The sequence below is a fragment of the Camellia sinensis genome, unplaced genomic scaffold (assembly GCF_055761805.1).
Source record: "Camellia sinensis isolate YWXY unplaced genomic scaffold, ASM5576180v1 Unanchor3, whole genome shotgun sequence".
Taxonomy (NCBI): domain Eukaryota; kingdom Viridiplantae; phylum Streptophyta; class Magnoliopsida; order Ericales; family Theaceae; genus Camellia; species Camellia sinensis.
In genome coordinates this window covers 11814172-11838763 of record NW_028129178.1, presented here as the reverse complement: position 1 = coordinate 11838763, position 24592 = coordinate 11814172, and the positions used below count along the sequence as shown (strand labels likewise).

The 24592-nt window shown below is 39.8% G+C and overlaps 2 long non-coding RNA genes across 2 annotated transcripts; both read left to right on the top strand.

Annotated features, from left to right (window-relative positions):
• The first annotated feature begins 5774 nt into the window (after nt 1-5774).
• On the top strand, nt 5775-12825 carry LOC145816035 (uncharacterized). Its single transcript, XR_014358511.1, has 2 exons — nt 5775-6695; nt 7159-12825. It is a non-coding gene; the product is annotated as an uncharacterized LOC145816035 (long non-coding RNA).
• A 3692-nt stretch (nt 12826-16517) lies between these two features.
• Nucleotides 16518-23658, top strand: LOC145816034 (uncharacterized). Its single transcript, XR_014358510.1, has 2 exons — nt 16518-17526; nt 17990-23658. It is a non-coding gene; the product is annotated as an uncharacterized LOC145816034 (long non-coding RNA).
• Nucleotides 23659-24592: the final 934 nt, after the last annotated feature.

Genomic DNA, 24592 nt, shown 5'->3' with positions numbered 1-24592 from the left:
GGGTGTCTACAACAACACATAAAAGGTAAATTTTTGAGGTTTTGGCATAAACACGCTTTTTCATTAAGCCATGCTCCACTTTTCTTTCCGTTCCTTCATGCCGCAGCCTGATGCTGGGACCCAATTACACATGTATTTTGCTTCGAAACATTGGAAATGTGCCTAACTCTTGAAGAATTTCGGGCATTGATGGAAACCCAGTGCGATGAGGAAATCATACCTCAGCCTTTGGCCACGCCCAAGCTTTGGGACGGATGTGTGGGCTCATTTTGCATAAAGCTTGATCTTTGGCCCATGACAGAGAGCTAGACATACCCATCTTGATTCATCAGTTTTTCGACATCGGTGACAGAGGAGACCTTCTTTGGCGAGGTTTTCGGCAACATGCCCTCTGTTTATGTATGCTTACGCATTTTCTATTTGCCCCTAGTCACAGCGGAACTGGCATCCGGGTGATCGAAGTGGCCCAATGTCTAAAAGAGGGTAAGAGTTGCATCGGTTTGACATTGGCTTAGACCCGGATGGGCTTAGATGCTTTTCATCGGCAAGAGACCACCAGATTTGCGGGGAGTCCACTACTTTTTTAGGTATTGTTTCCCACCCTTTCTGATATATGCCTCGCACAACACTTGGCACTCATGCTCTATTTTCTCTCAAAGCCATTTCTTTACTTTTCTCTCCATACACATCTCTCTTATTTTTCATCCTTTCCCAGGTATGGCTCATGGATAAGCTGAAGGTGGTGGACCCTTGCTCTGAGTATTTAGCTCGAGCTTATTTCTTCCACCAACGACTAGTGGACTTTCCCAATGAGGGATGGTGGTGCAATAGTTTGGCGCTGCCCCTGGCTCAATCTTTCTGAGATGAGTTACAGCATGACTCGACAGCCTAGCATACAGTTGATTGGGCTCACGCACTGCATGTTCTACTTTCCCTTCCAGTTCAGACTCCAGTTCGGGCATAATCAGACTCGTGCAGAGGAGTGGATAGAATACCCAACTTCATTTCTGATTCGTGCTTCACACTTAACTCGGTATCTTGCTGCCTGGAAGATGAGAGAGCTTTTGGCCTCTGCCCCTAGTTTTAGTTATGCCCTTTCTGGCGAATGCTTGGCCTGGCTAGAGGATGAGGCACAAGCCGAGCCCACTTTGGCTACAGAAGCTTCCGCAAGCACGAGCAGAGGATGTAGAAGCACCTAACTCACCTATGTCCCTAGTTTATTGCTTTGACCTTTATGTTGAAATCAATGGAATTAATGTTGTCAGCACTAAAAATTGTATTTTGGTCCAAAAATGGTTTAAGTTGTAAAAGGTAAAATTTGAACAAAATCAACTTTTATTAAAACTTTCCAAAACCATTTTCGAAAATGATCACTACCTGACACGCATAGAATCAATCTTTAAGATGTATAATGCCGAATCAAAAGATCATAACTGCCCCTGATTACTTACCATCACTACTCTGCATTGTACTCAACTTTTCTTCCTAGAATGAAGATCACAACAGGACTAACAGATGATGAACAAAGATGACTTGATTAGGGAAACAGACAGGACAATTAAGTTGGAGATGGTTACAGTCGAACTTCAGGATGAAGTTACCTACGTATCCCAAAGATGAGAATCAGGCCTTACGTAGTTCACTTCAAGTTCACTCGAGTATTAACTCTCTCCTTTTGAGCTCTAACTTTTGCCAAAGTCGCCCTTTAGGATTTTCAACTTTGTGAGCTCAGTTTTTCTTTGTTTCTAATTTTTCATGCTCTAACTTTTGCCTTGGTTGCCCTTCCGGGTTTTCGACCTAGCGAGCCTCTCAGGGGTAGTATTTCTTCAACTTGTCCATATTGATTGGTTGCAAAAATTCTAGGCCATCTAAGTCTATGAGAATAACCGTCTCTCCTGACTAGAGAGCTTTGATGATGTGAGGACCAGTCCAACTGGGTCTGAACTTGTCCCTAGGGTCATGGATGAGAGCTCGGTTGTCTTTCAGTACCACATCTCCCTCCTTGAGATTCGAGACTTAACTTTCTTGTTAAAAGCTCTAGCAATTCTGCGCTGGTAGCCATGAACATGATACAATGCCTATAGCCTCCTCTTATCAAACAACATCAATTCCTCAAATCTGCTCTGTTACCAGTCCGCCTCCGCTATCTGACACTCAACCATAACTTGTAGCGATGGGAATTCAATTTCAATTGGCAAAACAGCCTCTATCCCGTAGACGAGAGTTTAAGGGGTTGCCCCTATAGATGTCCAGATCGAGGTTTTGTGGCTGAAAGTGTGAATGACAGTTTATCTGACCAGTCCCTATAGGTCTCAACAAACTTCTGTAAGATGTTCTTGATATTCTTATTGGTGGCTTCAACAACTCCATTGGTTTGTGGCTTGCATATTGATGACTTATGAAAAGCCATGTTGTATTTGCCGAGCAAGTCCATCACCTCTTTCTTGAAGTGGGAGCCGTTATCTGATATGATCTCGTTTAAAACTCCGTACCAGCAGATGATATTGTTTCTGATAAATTTGGCCACATGTGAGGCCTTCAACACTGCATAGGATTACGCTTCCACCCATTTTGTAAAATAATCAATTACCACTAAGATATATTCATGCCCATTTGACCCTTTTGGCGAGACAACACTGATAATGTCGATTCCCTAGATTGAGAAAGGCCATGGAAAAGTCATGTTGTATAGCTTTAACAGCGGAATATTTATGCGATTGGCATGGATTTGACATTGGTGGCATCACCGTACAAAACCAATACAATCCTCCTCTGTGGTGGACTAGTAATAACCTTGCCTGAGAATCTTTCGGGCTAGCATCACACCATTCATATGCGCCCCGCATTCTTCGCCGTGGATAGCCTCCATAAGGCGCTTCGATTCCTCTTCTTCCACACACAGTTTATGCATTCCCAAATGACCTCTTTTATACAGCTTACCTCCGCAAATGATAAATTGGATGCCTATTCACCGTATTTCCCATTTGTCCTTGGCATTCGCCCCTGGTGGATACACCTCATTTTTCAAAAAGTTCCAAAGATCGTAATACCAGGGTTTTTTTGTCTTGCACTTCATCTATCGTGGCAATAGTTTCATAAGCTGGCATGTATTTATGTTCGACGATAATCGGACACATCCGAACTCCAAGTGGGATGTCTACCATAGAAAATAGAGTTGCTAAAGCATCAGCAAACCTGTTGTTCTTTCTTAGTAGATGCGTAAATGTCAGCTTTTCAAACCTAGGAATCAGAACATCCAAGGTCTGATAGTAAGCCTTCATTTTCTCTTCTTTAACTTTCCAGTCTCCGTTTGCTTGAGAAATAACTAAGTTCGAATCCCCAATGACATCCAATCTTATTGCCCTTAGTTCCAGGAAGGCTTCTAAACCAATAATACACGCTTCATATTCTGCTTCATTGTTGGACACCTTGAACCGGAGTTTGAAGGCTAAAGGTATATGGGAGTTGTCGGGTGCTATCAGCAACACACATATCCCATAACCGTACAGATTGGACACTCTGTCAAAGTACATTGTCCAAGTTTCCTCTTCAACTTGCAGAATGTCTTCATCTAGGAATAAGTATTCTACTACCTCATTTCCCTCTACTTGGTGGTCTGCCAAGAACTCTGCTACAACTCTTCCCTTGACCGACTTGCAGGTGACATATTTGAGATCAAATTCAGAGAGAAGAAGCAACCAACGAGCCAACCTACTTGTAAGCATTGGTTTCTCAAAAAGATATTTGATGGGATCTAATCTCAAAACCAGTATTACAGAGTGAGCTAACAACTAGTGTCACAACTTCCTGGTAGCCCATATCAAAGCTAGGCAAGCTTTCTCCAAAGGGAGTGTAGTGGGTCTCATAATCTATTATTTTCTTGATCAAATAGTAGATGGCTTTCTCCACCCTATCTTCAGATTCCTGAGTGAGCATGTATCCCATGGTCATTTCTGTTACTAACAAGTACAGAATCAAAGGCTTCCCCGACTCTAGTGGCAACAACACAGGCAGATTCTGGAGGTACTGTTTAACCTGTTCAAAGGCAAAGTGACAGTGATCGTCCCATCGGAATTTCTTCCCTTTCTTCAGGAGACCAAATAATGGTTCACAAGTCAATGTTAATTTGGAAATAAACCATCTTATGAATTGCAATTTACCTAGAAAGCCTCGCACCTCCTTTTCAGTTCTCGGTGGTGGCATTTCTAGGATAGCCTTGATTTTGGAAGGATCTACTTCAATGCCCCTCTGTGTGATCAAAAAGCCCAACATTTTTCCTATCATTATACCGAAGGTGCATTTCTGCGGGTTTAACCTCAATCTGTATTCCCTGATTCGTTGTGGATCATGTCGTCCACGTACACCTCGACCTCTTTGTGGATCATGTCATGCAAAATGGTGGTCACAGTCCTCTGATAGGTAGCTCCATTATTTTTCTAACCAAACGCATAACCCAGTAGTAGTAGGTATCCCATGGCGTAGTGAATACAATCTTCTCTTTGTCCTCGGGCACCATCAGAATCTGGTTGTACCCGGACAACTCATCCATAAATGATAGCAATGCATGGCCCGCAGTGAAGTCCACTAACTCATCAATATGCAGCAGACGAAAATCATCCTCCGGACTTGCTCTATTCAAATCCCAAAAGTCCACACACACTCGGATTCTACCATCCATCTTCGGCACTGGGACGATGTTGGTCAACCAAGTCAGGTACTCAGATACTAAAAAGGAACCTGCCTCAATCTGCTTGGTGAACTTTTCCTTGATTTTTGGCGCCCAATCTGGACGAATTCTACGCAGCTTCTGCTTGATTGGTCGGGTCTCGGGGTCAAGAGGGATCCGGTGCTATACAATCTCAAGATCGATTCCAAGCATGTCTTCGTAGGACCACGCAAAAATATCTTTGAAATCTTTTAACAAAGCGATTAAATGCTTGCGCTCCTCCGAAGATAACATGGACTCGATCTGGACCAAGCATGGATCCTTCTCAGTACACAAATTAATGGCAATGATTTCATCAGCACAGGGTTTAGCAAACCTCTCCTCCTCTTGATTAATCAAGTTTTTCAAAGCCGGAGGAATTTCTTCCCCTTCGTTTTCATTAAAATTCTAAACCTTTTGGTCAATACAATAAACCAACGGCATAGATAAGTACATAAAATCTATAGAGTTCTCATTCAAAAGGTCCAGATCTTCTGTTACAGACTCAAAAGAAAAGCTGAATAAAGACCTAGACAGGACTTTGGTATCCAGGTTACTGTAGACACCCCATTTTGACCGGCCCTAAGACTCGGGCGCTTTCTTTTGATTACCCGATGATGACAATTAGAATGTGTTTCTCACAAAATTCTCAGAAAGAAAGATGGAATTTAAGTTTTAATCCCAACCTTCACCCATTTTTTTGGCCAAACTATTTTAAACCTTAAAACCCTCTTTTCAAAATATGTTTTTTTTTTAAATGTTTCTACGATGTCCCGAGGCTTCCATTTCGATTAAAATATTGCACTTTTCAGTAAACCGAGTAAGGACAAAGTGGAAATAAATGGAAGGGAGGTGAAATTTTTGAAAAATATTTAAAAATATCTTCTTTATAGGTTTGGAGTTGAAGGAAATAGGAGGGGATGAAAGAAAGCTGGTTTAGGAAAAGGATGAGTATCAAATCATTAAGAAGGAAATGAGCAGTCTTCACTAAATTAGGCATTTCTGTTTGTATACTTAGAATTTAAATGTGAGGCTACCACCATTAGAAAGTAGACGTCTGGGGCTTCAATTTAGACCCAAGAACCACCTTAGACCAAGTCCAAATAAGGGAGATATGCCCATTTGAAGTTGAGCTTAAGAGCAGATTTTGTTGATCCAGCCCGAGACAGCCTTCACTAAATTAGGCATATCTCTTTGTACACTTGGAATTTAAATGTGAGGCCACCACCATTGGAAAGTAGACTTCTGGGGCTTCAATTTGGACCCAAGAACCACCTTAGACCAAGTCCATATGGGGGAGATATGCCCATTTGAAGTTGGGCTTAAAAGCAGATTTTGTTGATTCGACCCAAAACAACAATAGCCCATTTTTCTTGGTTTTGGTTCGGTTGGGACAACCCATTTACCCATTTTTTGAGCCATTCAAGTGCATCCACTCATCCTCCATTATACCTAATCATCCTCCATAGTCAAAAAGATATTTTGTTTGCATCCATAAAGGAGTATCCCATGCAACCACCTTGAAAATTTGCCCTCCTATCACATTCTTGTCTCCCACCTTCTTTTTGACCTTTACTCTCCCTCATTGCCTATATAGAATGATCATATTGTAAGAGAGGAGGAGGACCACGAAATTGAAGAGAAAGGAGTGAGAAAAGAGTGAAAAAAGAGAGAAAATTTGAGTTGTTTAGCCAAAAATATTTCTATCTTCCATATACACCCCATACCTTCCATAGCTACTGAAATTCCTCATTTCCATACACCAAAATCATTCCAAAAATTCTGATATAGCCAAAGATCAATCGCCTCGACCATAAGGAAGAATGTTTAGTGATTGAAAGTGAGAAAAACTTGAGAGTTAGCCACTTTCCATACCACAAACTCCATAAACTCCATAATTTCGAATTGAGGATTTGAGAACACACTTCCTACACTTGAGGGTGATCAAGAGGAAGTTTGGAAATCAAGAAGTTCAATCTTTCTTTGGAAGGTGAATTTTTAATCTTTCATTTTCTTATATTTTATATTCATATTCTTGCTTCTTATTTCATTGTGTTTTGTTATAATCCAAGTAATTTGTTTATCTCATATTTATTTTCTTACTTTATATTTCATAGTGTGTTGTTATAATCCTAGTGGTTTGTTTCGCTCATAATTATTTATTTATTTATTTTTATTCGCATACTTTAATTTCATATTAGTTTTGTTGTAATCTTGCATGTTTTACCTCATATTTATTTTTTATTTTTTTTCGTGTATTAGTCTCATATTAGTTCCGTTATAATCTTGCATGTTCTATCTTATATTTGTTTTATTGCTTTAGGCTTATATTGTGAGTTTGCACTTTTTTTTATTTTATTTTTCTTTTCTTTTTTAATCTAACCGGTACTGGTTAGTTGAGCCACCTACATATTTTTTTGTTTGTTCCTTTTCTTGGTTTTGCAACAAGACAGGTTTTGCTTGGCCTAGTTCGCCGGCCGGCCTATTTGGCCGGTCGGTTAGCTTCTTCCGAACAAGATGGCGTAATCTCCCAATATTGACCAATTTCCGCCGGCGGTTCTAAAGAACATAAAGCTTTTATTTTATTTATTTATTTTATTTTGAGTGTATTGTGAGGTTTTTATTTTGTTGTAATATTCTCCTCATCCCTCTCTAATTTGGTTTGTAATTATTCTTTAAATGTTGTAATAATTCCCCGCCCCTCTTCTTTCTATCCCGTTCTTTTACTCGCTTTCTTTATTTGTACATAAACATCATATTTATTTTTCATCATAGTTATGCTTTGCATCCATGTTTCATGCATCTTGATTCGGCTAAGTTTGCATTTGTGGATTTAATCAATTCCTATGTGATTATGTGCGCTACCTCATGTTCTTGAGATGATTCACATATCATATTTTAGAAGCCGAATCTTTAGTTGCATCTCATAAGTGAATTGCATTAGGATTTTGTATATAAGATCATGCATATTTTACTAACTTTGTTTTGCAGCTTGTTCGTGGGACGTCAAACATGTGAGTTTTTATGCTTTAGCATCCCGTGTGTGTGTATTTTTCTTACTATGTCTAGCATTCTACCATGAGGCTAGTTGCTTATGTGATATAACTCTATGAATGCCAGTGGATGGAGGTTGTGTCGCTTAATTTGGAATGATGTTGATTTTTCATGCTTGTAAACTCAATTTATTTGGGTTGTACATCGTCAAAACTCTTTCAAAATGCATGATATCAAATTACTCCAAAATGAATGGCATAGTCTATACTTGTATGCTTCACATAGTAAATTTTAGGATTTATTAACTAATCAGAACATGAACATATAAATAAAATAAAATTCATATCATGGTTAGTAAAGGCCGATCTTTGATCGGGTGGGCGGGGGTGCTCATTATTGACCTTCCCCTCTCATACCTAAGGTTCCGAGCCAAGCATCCTTGGTTACGACGAACAGTGGCCTTGGCACGAGTTATGGGTTTCCTAATTTTCCCAAAATAAATATTAGGTGGCGACTCTGAGATCTGATGACGCAGTCCATTTTTGACAAAATTGCAATAAAATGGATTTTCAATAAAAGTTGCCAAATCTGGACTCTCATCTATGTTTCACATTGCACTCGTGAGAATAGATCAAAGAGATCTCGGGGGTCCGAACTGTTTAACGCGCGCGGGTACCCCCCGGGCATGTTACAGTTTCTGGCGACTCTGCTGGGGATTTTATGAAACCTTGACTCGAACTCCATGATATGACCTTTATTTTCAATTATATGTTCATTGTATTGCATTCATTGGTGCACTTCAAGTCCTTGTGTTGCCCAGATACTGGTGGGAGCACAGGTACGCTTTTTGTGACACTACACCTATTTTTACGATACTTTAGAGGCCTTGTGTTGTAACCTTTTGAGATTTGTCAAAAGGGTAGCTTTGCTATGTAGCCCTGCTATCTAGCTTTGCTATCTAAGGTTCTCAGACTCCGAAGAGAGGCTATTTGACTCTTCTGATTTCCTGGGATCTTTATTGGTTATGACCCAAAGGACTCTTTGGTAACGTCACCTTGGCTTCAACCCGTAAAGTAGAGCCAACCTTGTACATATGGTGAGCTATAGTACCTTTCAAATTAGGACAGGATGCTTTCCCGTTTCTAGGATGTATGATACCGCTTGTATGAATAGTGAAACCCTAGATCATTCCAAGCTAGGAAAGGATAACCCTACCCTCTTTAGGGGTGTTTGTTCTCTTTCCTGCTTTATGTGTAATGTATTGGATCTATACAGGGGTTCTCAAATTCGAATAAGTGGCTCAGGCTATTCAGTTTAGCACCATTACTTCAAAAAACAAAAAAAATAACAAAAACATAAAATCAAAAAAAAAATTGTTAAAAAAAAAAAATGCCGATATCCCACAAAGTCGACCATCTCTGTGATTGGGGAGTGACCACCTGTTGATTGCACGAGCTTTATTTTGAATGTTGTGGCTGGCCCACACTTTGACTAGAAATTTATTTTGAATGTTGTGGCTGGTCCACACTTTGACTAGCAAAATTGAGATTGGTTTTATTCTGAGTTCTGAATTGAGTATTGAGTCTAAGTTTGACTCCACCAAGTTTGTAGAGTTAGAGTCAGGCTCGAGTCAGCCTAATGAGTCAGAGTCTGTTGATTTCGATGGTGCTAACCTAGACATTTCTGTCCTGTCTAGGTCCTCTTTGTCATTTTCTTTTGAGTATGTTGTCAAAAGTCTATTGCCATTGCTGAGTCATAGTCTTTTTTCAATAAACAGAAAACCAAAAAAAAAAAAAAAAACAAAAAAAAAAAAACAAAATGCCATAGAGTCTGCCTACTTCTCTGTGCCTTAATTCATTGCATTGACCAAAGTTTTTTCAAAAGTTTTTCCAAAACTCTGATGAAAACAAAGAGAAAGAATTTCCTCGGGATTTGCAAATTTTGATCAACTGAGAAGAAGAGAGGTGTGCTAAGCCTTTGATGAATAAAATCATTTTTGTTAATGTGGGTACTGAGAATGATCCTAGCTTGGTCCAAATTGGTTCTATCTTATCTTCGTAAGAGTACGGGTGATTAGTCACTTTGTTAAAAGATTTCAAAAACTGTTTTTGCGTGGTCCTACGAAGACATGCCTGGAATTGATTATACAACATAAGATCCCTCTTGACTCGTGGTCCGACCTCCTTAGCTCCTTAGCTTTCAAACCTTGATCCGAAGTATTCAATGATCATTCAAAGTGTAAGGCTTGCATAGCCGAATTGGAAATAGCCCTTGAACTAGGGCCATGATGTGATTCAAATGGAGGCAGCCCTTCAACTAGGGGCAATAAGGTCGAATATGATTTAGATTGGAAATAGCCCTTGAACTAGGGGCCATGATGTGATTCAAATGGAGGCTGCCCTTCAACTAGGGGCAATAAGGTCGAATATGATTTAGATCGGAAATAGCCCTTGAACTAGGGGCAATGATGTGATCCAGATTAGAAACAGCCCTTGAACTCAGGGCAAAGAATGTGGTTTCGATTTGAAACAGCCCATGAACTAGGGGCAAAAGTGTGAGGCTTGCATAGCTGAAATGGAGGCAGTCCTTGAATTAGGGGCAATAAGGTACCACCCTTGAGAGGCTCGTTGGGCTGAAAACTCGGAAGGACGACCCAGACAAAAGTTAGAGCACAAAAAAAAAATAAAAAATAAAAAGAAAAATGAAAAGCTCGCAAGGTTGAAAACCCGAAAGGGCGGCTTTGGCAAAAGTTAGAGCACAAAAGGAGAGTGTCAATACCCGAGTAACCCTCAGCCCGAACTACGATGGCCTGATTCCTATCTTGAGGATACGTAGGTAGCTTCATCTTGAAGTTCGGCCCCAATAATTTTTGTTAACTCATTCATTTCGTCCATATTTGATTGGTGTATCTTTAGTCGACTTGGTTGTCCTATTCGTGTTGATTGGTGTATCTTCGTTCTGCTCAGTTCAGTTGTTCAATTCAACTTGGTTCAGTTTGGTTCAGTTTGGCGGTTCAGTTCGGTCCCGTTCTGCTCAGTTTCATTCGATTCGGATCGGCTCGGTTCGGTTATCATCGTTGCTACAAAACCAATTCGGGGTTATTTGGCTTGGGGCTATGCACCCCAATGGTTGATTCCATGTTAGTTGAGTAGTGGCCATTTGCAAAAATAGGTTTTGATTAATTTGAATGAAGCTGACTAATTTTTCTCAAAAATTGTTCTATTTTTGCAAAACTTGGACCATTCTTTGGATTTGAAAAGGGAAAATTTTCAGTGCTTACAGTTTAACTTACATGATTTGAAACAGAAAATTGAATAAGTATGCTAATCTAATTGTCTGTTGATCAAAACATTTTTATGAAAAAAAATCAAAAAAATAAAATAAAATTTCAAGGTAATGAATTAGGGGCATAGTCGAGTTAGAGATTCTATCTTCTCCACCACTTGAGTCATGAAGTTCCTTGGCCAACTCTTTGGCTAGATCATGAGTTCGTCAGCCAACGTTTTGGTCGGCCCAGTTTTAATTTCAACCCATCAGGATAAACTGCAGAATCACTTAGGCTCAATGGTTGTGTTCCAGAGTCTTGTTTTTTTTTAAGTTCCTTTCATACCAGTCAATGTATATAAGTATGTTTGGATTGTTTTGTTTCGTTTTTCTTTCGTTAAGTCATTCTTTGATTTAGGTCAGTATGGGTCAGTATAGAATCAACGTTCAATTCAGAGTTCAAAATTCAATCACTCTCAAATTCAATCAAACAAAAATGTTTTCAAGTTCAAAGTGATATGCCAGTCACGCCCTCGATGTGCAAAAACTAAACTTATTTTATTGTAGTCAGGGGAGGACATCCCCGATCACAGAGACACAAAACAAAACAAAACAAAACAAAAAAAAAAAAAAACAAAAACAAAAACAAAACACAAAAAAATAAAAAATAAAAACAAAAACAAAACAAAAAAAAACAAAAAAACAAAACAAAACAAAACAAAACAAAAAAACAAAGAGAGAGAGAGAGGGATCTTTTTCTTCTTTCTTCTCCGGCAACAGCCCGGCGGCGAAGATTGCAACCGACTTCATTTGCACACAACTTCGTTGCCTGACTTTACCATCAGCTGCCTCGCTTCATCTTTACTTCTTCGAAGCTCTTGAAGACTCTGCCTCGGCCTTGGTAGAGCTTCCGAAGGAGATTATCCCTCGCTGGCCGTCAAAGGTAGTCCCATGACGAGTTGCGACGGTCACCTGTCGTTTCAACTCCTTAATTTGTTTCTTCAAGCCACTAACTTCCCCTCGAGAATCTTTGTACATATGTTGAAGTAAAGAAAGTTGTGCATTCAATCGATGTACTTCACATGTCCTGTTCTGCAGTCGACGGGACAAGTTGGAGACCGCTGTCACGGTCTCCACACATGACCTCAGTGTATATGAGTTTGCTTCGATGTCAGACTGTGCCGCCATGATTTGTTCAACTGACATCGCTGGAAAGTTGAAAACAGGGGAAGGAGGAGGAGCCCGTGGTTGAGGTTCAGGGGAGTCAGAATTGGTCATCTCTATCGTGGACTCGTTCAGGTCGGGAAAAAGAGTGAGAGAACCATGTGAAGAGGCCATGACAGAGGAGAGTAATGCAAAAAAAAAAAGGTTGCAGAGTGGTGGCAGAGAAAGTTTGCAGGCTTTGGCTCTGCTTCTCTCTCGCAGGCCTCAACTTAAGAAGAGAGCCAAAGAAGAAGACAAAGAGGGAGGAAGGCTGAGATAATCATTGACAATCGGGGCACGATTGGATAGCCTGTCGGTCAGGCGCCGCGATTATTGAAATCGCGCGCCAGACACAACGCTCGAAGAAGATGACGGAAGAGAGAGTGAGACAAAAACAGAGAGAGAGGCGGGAGAATTGTATATTTATACATATATGTATATATATTGTATATCTATGTATTATATATATTTGTTTGAACGTTTTGGTTACAAGAGTGGCTTGGGTTCAGTGGTTTGGCTCAGTGGTTGAAGGCTGGAAGGTTGAGCCCGAGGTCAGGGGTTCGAACCCCACAAACAAATGTTTCTTTTGTTTTGTTTTGGTCTTATGTATATATATGTCTCGTATACCTATATATATATATTTGTTTGAATATTTTCTCACAAGAGTGGCATGGCTCAGTGGTCGAGGACTCGAAGGCCAAACTTGAGATCGGAGGGTCGAACCCCCGTGTCTATGCACTTTGCTTTTATTTTCCTTTTTTTTTTTTTGCGTGTTTTGCGTACGTGCGTTGACGTCAGCAAACGGAATATGCCTTCTTAGTAACGGTATCTTTCCGTTGATGGCTGCAAACAGAATATTCCCCGTATCTATGTATATATCCATATGTCTTTGTATATGTCTGTACATATCTGTATATGTATATATCTGTATATGTATATATGTATACCGTATGTACATATATGTGTGTATTTTTGTCTGTATATGAATATATGTATACCGTATATGCATGTCTGTGTATATTGTCGTATTTGTATGTATTTTGTCTATACATAATATATGTATACGGTATTTGGTTCGAGCATACAATTCCTTCTTTCATTCTGTGCATCTATCGCACAATAATCTCACTTCATGCACCTACCACATAAATTCATCAAATTCAATTGCCCTATCTTGGGCATCGCACTGTCTTGTGCATCAAATTCAATCGCACTGTCTTGTGCATCATCAAATTCAATCGCCCTGTCTTGGGCATCGCACTGTCTTGTGCATCCAATTCAATCGCACTATCTTGTGCATCCCTACATCGCACTATCTTGTGCACCCCCCACTCGCACTGTCTTGTGCACCCGTATTGTGCTATCTTGCGCATTCACCCATATCGCACTGTCTTGTGCACCCGCATTGTGCTGCATTACGCTATTCTGCGCATTCACTCAAATTGGTTAAAAACAGTCAGGTGTGCCTATCTGTTTACACCAACCCGGTTAAAAACAGCAGGTGAGCCTGTCTGTTTACACCACCCCTCCTCCTCTCGCGTGAGACGCATTAGGATTGCAAATCGGTTAAAAACAGCAGGTGTGCCTGGTGTTTACACCATCTTTCCTCCTTACATTCTGTGCATCTAACGCACAATAAAGCACCTACCGCACAATTTCGATTCCATCACACTGTCTTGTGCAATTTCAATTTAATCGCGCTATCTTGCGCATCACACCATCTTGTGCACTCCCTAGGTCTAGGAGACCTTAAATCCTCTGAAGGTGCAATTCCTTTGGTGTTTGTCGTGCCCGAACAACTTCAAATGGTCTGGTATAGCCACCTGCCTATGATTGCAATGAGTTCCTAGGAGACCAACTGCGACGGTGGAAACTAGAGTTCGAATGGCGATGCCTAGAATGCAAAAGGTTTGGAATTTCCGAGACTAAAGTCTGGTTTAAATACCCAGGGGTGTATCCCCGGCTTGAAATCTGTATGGCAGCCCCATAGGTTGAGGTAGCGTGTATGCGCCTCAATTCTGGATACTGAACCAACCTAGTCTGTCACCCCGTTGGAGAATAGGGAAAGTTGTGAATATGATCAGGAAGAAAAGCAGCATCGGTGGCTTCTACATGTAGAGGTTACCCCTTGTCATTCTACCATACCTTCTTCCACTTGCGTGAGACGCGTTTGGATTTCGAATCCACCTTTACTCCTTTCACGTGAAACATGTTAGGATGTGACGTTTACATGGTTAAAACCTTCCCTCTCTCTGTATAAAATACGTTGAGATACGCCTGTTGGTTACACCATTGTCATTTTCTCTGGTTAAAACCTTCCCTCTCTCCGTATAAAATACGTTGAGATACGCCTGTTGGTTACACCATTGTCATTTTCTACTTGGTTAAAACCTTCCCCCTCTCCGTATAAAATACGGTTAGGTACGCCTGTTGGTTACACCATTGTCATTCTCATTGGTTAAAACCTTCCCTCTCTTCGTATAAAATACGTTGAGATACGCCTGTTGGTTACACCATTGTCATTCTCATTGGTTAAAACCTTCCCTCTCTTCGTATAAAATACGTTGAGATACGCCTGTTGGTTACACCATTGTCATTCTCTCTGGTTAAAACCTTCCCCCTCTCCGTATAAAATACGGCTAGGTACGCCTGTTGGTTACACCATTGTCATTCTACTTGGTTAAAACCTTCCCCCTCTCCGTATAAAATACGGTTAGGTACGCCTGTTGGTTACACCATTGTCATTCTCTGGTTAAAACCTTCCCTCTCTCCATATAAAATACGTTGAGATACGCCTGTTGGTTACACCATTGTCATTTTCTACTTGGTTAAAACCTTCCCCCTCTCCGTATAAAATACGGTTAGGTACGCCTGTTGGTTACACCATTGTCATTCTCATTGGTTAAAACCTTCCCTCTCTTCGTATAAAATACGTTGAGATACGCCTGTTGGTTACACCATTGTCATTCTCTCTGGTTAAAACCTTCCCCCTCTCCGTATAAAATACGGCTAGGTACGCCTGTTGGTTACACCATTGTCATTCTCATTGGTTAAAACCTTCCCCCTCTTCGTATAAAATACATTGAGATACGCCTGTTGGTTACACCATTGTCATTCTCATTGGTTAAAACCTTCCCTCTCTTCGTATAAAATACGTTGAGATACGCCTGTTGGTTACACCATTGTCATTTTCTCTGGTTAAAACCTTCCCCCTCTCCGTATAAAATACGGTTAGGTACGCCTGTTGGTTACACCATTGTCATTTTCTCTGGTTAAAACCTTCCCCCTCTCCGTATAAAATACGGTTAGGTACGCCTGTTGGTTACACCATTGTTGTTCTCCTTGGTTAAAACCTTCCCTCTCTCCGTATAAAATACACTGAGATATGCCTGTTGGTTACACCATTGTCATTTTCTCTGGTTAAAACCTTCCCCCTTTCTGTATTAAATACGGTTAGGTATGCCTGTTGGTTACACCATTGTTGTTCTCCATGGTTAAAGCCTTCCCTTTCTCCGTGACACATTTGCATGTGATCTTGTGGCACATTTAATGCAATGCATCCCCTGTTATATTTCATATCATTTGCACGAAGCTTGCCTCTTCATTGTTGTCATCTTCATATCTTTATCATCACTCCATGGCATGGTATTGCATTGCATAATCATGAATTTTCAAACAACTGGCTTCGCAAAGCGTGTAAGTCCAACCTTCAAACTGCATTTTGAGCATGTCACTTCCATTCTGCCCCTGAACTACGCTGGTTTGATTCCTTGCAAAAGGATACGTAGGCAACCTTCGGGTTCAACCACTTGCATTGCATCTTGTTTGTTTGCCCAAGTCTTACGGCCTTGTCAAAAGGGTCGTCTTTGGGCTTTGACATTCACTCACGTCATGAAATGACTTTGAGCTCTGTCAAAGAGGGGCAACTGTAGACACCCCATTTTGACCGGCCCTAAGACTCGGGCGCTTTCTTTTGATTACCCGATGATGACAATTAGAATGTGTTTCTCACAAAATTCTCAGAAAGAAAGATGGAATTTAAGTTTTAATCCCAACCTTCACCCATTTTTTTGGCCAAACTATTTTAAACCTTAAAACCCTCTTTTCAAAATATGTTTTTTTTTTAAATGTTTCTACGATGTCCCGAGGCTTCCATTTCGATTAAAATATTGCACTTTTCAGTAAACCGAGTAAGGACAAAGTGGAAATAAATGGAAGGGAGGTGAAATTTTTGAAAAATATTTAAAAATATCTTCTTTATAGGTTTGGAGTTGAAGGAAATAGGAGGGGATGAAAGAAAGCTGGTTTAGGAAAATGATGAGTATCAAATCATTAAGAAGGAAATGAGCAGTCTTCACTAAATTAGGCATTTCTGTTTGTACACTTAGAATTTAAATGTGAGGCTACCACCATTAGAAAGTAGACGTCTGGGGCTTCAATTTAGACCCAAGAACCACCTTAGACCAAGTCCAAATAAGGGAGATATGCCCATTTGAAGTTGAGCTTAAGAGCAGATTTTGTTGATCCAGCCCGAGACAGCCTTCACTAAATTAGGCATATCTCTTTGTACACTTGGAATTTAAATGTGAGGCCACCACCATTGGAAATTAGACTTCTGGGGCTTCAATTTGGACCCAAGAACCACCTTAGACCAAGTCCATATGGGGGAGATATGCCCATTTGAAGTTGGGCTTAAAAGCAGATTTTGTTGATTCGACCCAAAACAACAATAGCCCATTTTTCTTGGTTTTGGTTCGGTTGGGACAACCCATTTACCCATTTTTTGAGCCATTCAAGTGCATCCACTCATCCTCCATTATACCTAATCATCCTCCATAGTCAAAAAGATATTTTGTTTGCATCCATAAAGGAGTATCCCATGCAACCACCTTGAAAATTTGCCCTCCTATCACATTCTTGTCTCCCACCTTCTTTTTGACCTTTACTCTCCCTCATTGCCTATATAGAATGATCATATTGTAAGAGAGGAGGAGGACCACGAAATTGAAGAGAAAGGAGTGAGAAAAGAGTGAAAAAAGAGAGAAAATTTGAGTTGTTTAGCCAAAAATATTTCTATCTTCCATATACACCCCATACCTTCCATAGCTACTGAAATTCCTCATTTCCATACACCAAAATCATTCCAAAAATTCTGATATAGCCAAAGATCAATCGCCTCGACCATAAGGAAGAATGTTTAGTGATTGAAAGTGAGAAAAACTTGAGAGTTAGCCACTTTCCATACCACAAACTCCATAAACTCCATAATTTCGAATTGAGGATTTGAGAACACACTTCCTACACTTGAGGGTGATCAAGAGGAAGTTTGGAAATCAAGAAGTTCAATCTTTCTTTGGAAGGTGAATTTTTAATCTTTCATTTTCTTATATTTTATATTCATATTCTTGCTTCTTATTTCATTGTGTTTTGTTATAATCCAAGTAATTTGTTTATCTCATATTTATTTTCTTACTTTATATTTCATAGTGTGTTGTTATAATCCTAGTGGTTTGTTTCGCTCATAATTATTTATTTATTTATTTTTATTCGCATACTTTAATTTCATATTAGTTTTGTTGTAATCTTGCATGTTTTACCTCATATTTATTTTTTATTTTTTTTCGTGTATTAGTCTCATATTAGTTCCGTTATAATCTTGCATGTTCTATCTTATATTTGTTTTATTGCTTTAGGCTTATATTGTGAGTTTGCACTTTTTTTTATTTTATTTTTCTTTTCTTTTTTAATCTAACCGGTACTGGTTAGTTGAGCCACCTACATATTTTTTTGTTTGTTCCTTTTCTTGGTTTTGCAACAAGACAGGTTTTGCTTGGCCTAGTTCGCCGGCCGGCCTATTTGGCCGGTCGGTTAGCTTCTTCCGAACAAGATGGCGTAATCTCCCAATATTGACCAATTTCCGCCGGCGGTTCTAAAGAACATAAAGCTTTTATTTTATTTATTTATTTTATTTTGAGTGTATTGTGAGGTTTTTATTTTGTTGTAATATTCTCCTCATCCCTCTCTAATTTGGTTTGTAATTATTCTTTAAATGTTGTAATAATTCCCCGCCCCTCTTCTTTCTATCCCGTTCTTTTACTCGCTTTCTTTATTTGTACATAAACATCATATTTATTTTTCATCATAGTTATGCTTTGCATCCATGTTTCATGCATCTTGATTCGGCTAAGTTTGCATTTGTGGATTTAATCAATTCCTATGTGATTATGTGCGCTACCTCATGTTCTTGAGATGATTCACATATCATATTTTAGAAGCCGAATCTTTAGTTGCATCTCATAAGTGAATTGCATTAGGATTTTGTATATAAGATCATGCATATTTTACTAACTTTGTTTTGCAGCTTGTTCGTGGGACGTCAAACATGTGAGTTTTTATGCTTTAGCATCCCGTGTGTGTGTATTTTTCTTACTATGTCTAGCATTCTACCATGAGGCTAGTTGCTTATGTGATATAACTCTATGAATGCCAGTGGATGGAGGTTGTGTCGCTTAATTTGGAATGATGTTGATTTTTCATGCTTGTAAACTCAATTTATTTGGGTTGTACATCGTCAAAACTCTTTCAAAATGCATGATATCAAATTACTCCAAAATGAATGGCATAGTCTATACTTGTATGCTTCACATAGTAAATTTTAGGATTTATTAACTAATCAGAACATGAACATATAAATAAAATAAAATTCATATCATGGTTAGTAAAGGCCGATCTTTGATCGGGTGGGCGGGGGTGCTCATTATTGACCTTCCCCTCTCATACCTAAGGTTCCGAGCCAAGCATCCTTGGTTACGACGAACAGTGGCCTTGGCACGAGTTATGGGTTTCCTAATTTTCCCAAAATAAATATTAGGTGGCGACTCTGAGATCTGATGACGCAGTCCATTTTTGACAAAATTGCAATAAAATGGATTTTCAATAAAAGTTGCCAAATCTGGACTCTCATCTATGTTTCACATTGCACTCGTGAGAATAGATCAAAGAGATCTCGGGGGTCCGAACTGTTTAACGCGCGCGGGTACCCCCCGGGCATGTTACAGTTTCTGGCGACTCTGCTGGGGATTTTATGAAACCTTGACTCGAACTCCATGATATGACCTTTATTTTCAATTATATGTTCATTGTATTGCATTCATTGGTGCACTTCAAGTCCTTGTGTTGCCCAGATACTGGTGGGAGCACAGGTACGCTTTTTGTGACACTACACCTATTTTTACGATACTTTAGAGGCCTTGTGTTGTAACCTTTTGAGATTTGTCAAAAGGGTAGCTTTGCTATGTAGCCCTGCTATCTAGCTTTGCTATCTAAGGTTCTCAGACTCCGAAGAGAGGCTATTTGACTCTTCTGATTTCCTGGGATCTTTATTGGTTATGACCCAAAGGACTCTTTGGTAACGTCACCTTGGCTTCAACCCGTAAAGTAGAGCCAACCTTGTACATATGGTGAGCTATAGTACCTTTCAAATTAGGACAGGATGCTTTCCCGTTTCTAGGATGTATGATACCGCTTGTATGAATAGTGAAACCCTAGATCATTCCAAGCTAGGAAAGGATAACCCTACCCTCTTTAGGGGTGTTTGTTCTCTTTCCTGCTTTATGTGTAATGTATTGGATCTATACAGGGGTTCTCAAATTCGAATAAGTGGCTCAGGCTATTCAGTTTAGCACCATTACTTCAAAAAACAAAAAAAATAACAAAAACATAAAATCAAAAAAAAAATTGTTAAAAAAAAAAAATGCCGATATCCCACAAAGTCGACCATCTCTGTGATTGGGGAGTGACCACCTGTTGATTGCACGAGCTTTATTTTGAATGTTGTGGCTGGCCCATACTTTGACTAGAAATTTATTTTGAATGTTGTGGCTGGTCCACACTTTGACTAGCAAAATTGAGATTGGTTTTATTCTGAGTTCTGAATTGAGTATTGAGTCTAAGTTTGACTCCACCAAGTTTGTAGAGTTAGAGTCAGGCTCGAGTCAGCCTAATGAGTCAGAGTCTGTTGATTTCGATGGTGCTAACCTAGACATTTCTGTCCTGTCTAGGTCCTCTTTGTCATTTTCTTTTGAGTATGTTGTCAAAAGTCTATTGCCATTGCTGAGTCATAGTCTTTTTTCAATAAACAGAAAACCAAAAAAAAAAAAAAAAACAAAAAAAAAAAAACAAAATGCCATAGAGTCTGCCTACTTCTCTGTGCCTTAATTCATTGCATTGACCAAAGTTTTTTCAAAAGTTTTTCCAAAACTCTGATGAAAACAAAGAGAAAGAATTTCCTCGGGATTTGCAAATTTTGATCAACTGAGAAGAAGAGAGGTGTGCTAAGCCTTTGATGAATAAAATCATTTTTGTTAATGTGGGTACTGAGAATGATCCTAGCTTGGTCCAAATTGGTTCTATCTTATCTTCGTAAGAGTACGGGTGATTAGTCACTTTGTTAAAAGATTTCAAAAACTGTTTTTGCGTGGTCCTACGAAGACATGCCTGGAATTGATTATACAACATAAGATCCCTCTTGACTCGTGGTCCGACCTCCTTAGCTCCTTAGCTTTCAAACCTTGATCCGAAGTATTCAATGATCATTCAAAGTGTAAGGCTTGCATAGCCGAATTGGAAATAGCCCTTGAACTAGGGCCATGATGTGATTCAAATGGAGGCAGCCCTTCAACTAGGGGCAATAAGGTCGAATATGATTTAGATTGGAAATAGCCCTTGAACTAGGGGCCATGATGTGATTCAAATGGAGGCTGCCCTTCAACTAGGGGCAATAAGGTCGAATATGATTTAGATCGGAAATAGCCCTTGAACTAGGGGCAATGATGTGATCCAGATTAGAAACAGCCCTTGAACTCAGGGCAAAGAATGTGGTTTCGATTTGAAACAGCCCATGAACTAGGGGCAAAAGTGTGAGGCTTGCATAGCTGAAATGGAGGCAGTCCTTGAATTAGGGGCAATAAGGTACCACCCTTGAGAGGCTCGTTGGGCTGAAAACTCGGAAGGACGACCCAGACAAAAGTTAGAGCACAAAAAAAAAATAAAAAATAAAAAGAAAAATGAAAAGCTCGCAAGGTTGAAAACCCGAAAGGGCGGCTTTGGCAAAAGTTAGAGCACAAAAGGAGAGTGTCAATACCCGAGTAACCCTCAGCCCGAACTACGATGGCCTGATTCCTATCTTGAGGATACGTAGGTAGCTTCATCTTGAAGTTCGGCCCCAATAATTTTTGTTAACTCATTCATTTCGTCCATATTTGATTGGTGTATCTTTAGTCGACTTGGTTGTCCTATTCGTGTTGATTGGTGTATCTTCGTTCTGCTCAGTTCAGTTGTTCAATTCAACTTGGTTCAGTTTGGTTCAGTTTGGCGGTTCAGTTCGGTCCCGTTCTGCTCAGTTTCATTCGATTCGGATCGGCTCGGTTCGGTTATCATCGTTGCTACAAAACCAATTCGGGGTTATTTGGCTTGGGGCTATGCACCCCAATGGTTGATTCCATGTTAGTTGAGTAGTGGCCATTTGCAAAAATAGGTTTTGATTAATTTGAATGAAGCTGACTAATTTTTCTCAAAAATTGTTCTATTTTTGCAAAACTTGGACCATTCTTTGGATTTGAAAAGGGAAAATTTTCAGTGCTTACAGTTTAACTTACATGATTTGAAACAGAAAATTGAATAAGTATGCTAATCTAATTGTCTGTTGATCAAAACATTTTTATGAAAAAAAATCAAAAAAATAAAATAAAATTTCAAGGTAATGAATTAGGGGCATAGTCGAGTTAGAGATTCTATCTTCTCCACCACTTGAGTCATGAAGTTCCTTGGCCAACTCTTTGGCTAGATCATGAGTTCGTCAGCCAACGTTTTGGTCGGCCCAGTTTTAATTTCAACCCATCAGGATAAACTGCAGAATCACTTAGGCTCAATGGTTGTGTTCCAGAGTCTTGTTTTTTTTTAAGTTCCTTTCATACCAGTCAATGTATATAAGTATGTTTGGATTGTTTTGTTTCGTTTTTCTTTCGTTAAGTCATTCTTTGATTTAGGTCAGTATGGGTCAGTATAGAATCAACGTTCAATTCAGAGTTCAAAATTCAATCACTCTCAAATTCAATCAAACAAAAATGTTTTCAAGTTCAAAGTGATATGCCAGTCACGCCCTCGATGTGCAAAAACTAAACTTATTTTATTGTAGTCAGGGGAGGACATCCCCGATCACAGAGACACAAAACAAAACAAAACAAAACAAAAAAAAAAAAAAACAAAAACAAAAACAAAACACAAAAAAATAAAAAATAAAAACAAAAACAAAACAAAAAAAAAAACAAAAAAACAAAACAAAACAAAACAAAACAAAAAAACAAAGAGAGAGAGAGAGGGATCTTTTTCTTCTTTCTTCTCCGGCAACAGCCCGGCGGCGAAGATTGCAACCGACTTCATTTGCACACAACTTCGTTGCCTGACTTTACCATCAGCTGCCTCGCTTCATCTTTACTTCTTCGAAGCTCTTGAAGACTCTGCCTCGGCCTTGGTAGAGCTTCCGAAGGAGATTATCCCTCGCTGGCCGTCAAAGGTAGTCCCATGACGAGTTGCGACGGTCACCTGTCGTTTCAACTCCTTAATTTGTTTCTTCAAGCCACTAACTTCCCCTCGAGAATCTTTGTACATATGTTGAAGTAAAGAAAGTTGTGCATTCAATCGATGTACTTCACATGTCCTGTTCTGCAGTCGACGGGACAAGTTGGAGACCGCTGTCACGGTCTCCACACATGACCTCAGTGTATATGAGTTTGCTTCGATGTCAGACTGTGCCGCCATGATTTGTTCAACTGACATCGCTGGAAAGTTGAAAACAGGGGAAGGAGGAGGAGCCCGTGGTTGAGGTTCAGGGGAGTCAGAATTGGTCATCTCTATCGTGGACTCGTTCAGGTCGGGAAAAAGAGTGAGAGAACCATGTGAAGAGGCCATGACAGAGGAGAGTAATGCAAAAAAAAAAAGGTTGCAGAGTGGTGGCAGAGAAAGTTTGCAGGCTTTGGCTCTGCTTCTCTCTCGCAGGCCTCAACTTAAGAAGAGAGCCAAAGAAGAAGACAAAGAGGGAGGAAGGCTGAGATAATCATTGACAATCGGGGCACGATTGGATAGCCTGTCGGTCAGGCGCCGCGATTATTGAAATCGCGCGCCAGACACAACGCTCGAAGAAGATGACGGAAGAGAGAGTGAGACAAAAACAGAGAGAGAGGCGGGAGAATTGTATATTTATACATATATGTATATATATTGTATATCTATGTATTATATATATTTGTTTGAACGTTTTGGTTACAAGAGTGGCTTGGGTTCAGTGGTTTGGCTCAGTGGTTGAAGGCTGGAAGGTTGAGCCCGAGGTCAGGGGTTCGAACCCCACAAACAAATGTTTCTTTTGTTTTGTTTTGGTCTTATGTATATATATGTCTCGTATACCTATATATATATATTTGTTTGAATATTTTCTCACAAGAGTGGCATGGCTCAGTGGTCGAGGACTCGAAGGCCAAACTTGAGATCGGAGGGTCGAACCCCCGTGTCTATGCACTTTGCTTTTATTTTCCTTTTTTTTTTTTTGCGTGTTTTGCGTACGTGCGTTGACGTCAGCAAACGGAATATGCCTTCTTAGTAACGGTATCTTTCCGTTGATGGCTGCAAACAGAATATTCCCCGTATCTATGTATATATCCATATGTCTTTGTATATGTCTGTACATATCTGTATATGTATATATCTGTATATGTATATATGTATACCGTATGTACATATATGTGTGTATTTTTGTCTGTATATGAATATATGTATACCGTATATGCATGTCTGTGTATATTGTCGTATTTGTATGTATTTTGTCTATACATAATATATGTATACGGTATTTGGTTCGAGCATACAATTCCTTCTTTCATTCTGTGCATCTATCGCACAATAATCTCACTTCATGCACCTACCACATAAATTCATCAAATTCAATTGCCCTATCTTGGGCATCGCACTGTCTTGTGCATCAAATTCAATCGCACTGTCTTGTGCATCATCAAATTCAATCGCCCTGTCTTGGGCATCGCACTGTCTTGTGCATCCAATTCAATCGCACTATCTTGTGCATCCCTACATCGCACTATCTTGTGCACCCCCCACTCGCACTGTCTTGTGCACCCGTATTGTGCTATCTTGCGCATTCACCCATATCGCACTGTCTTGTGCACCCGCATTGTGCTGCATTACGCTATTCTGCGCATTCACTCAAATTGGTTAAAAACAGTCAGGTGTGCCTATCTGTTTACACCAACCCGGTTAAAAACAGCAGGTGAGCCTGTCTGTTTACACCACCCCTCCTCCTCTCGCGTGAGACGCATTAGGATTGCAAATCGGTTAAAAACAGCAGGTGTGCCTGGTGTT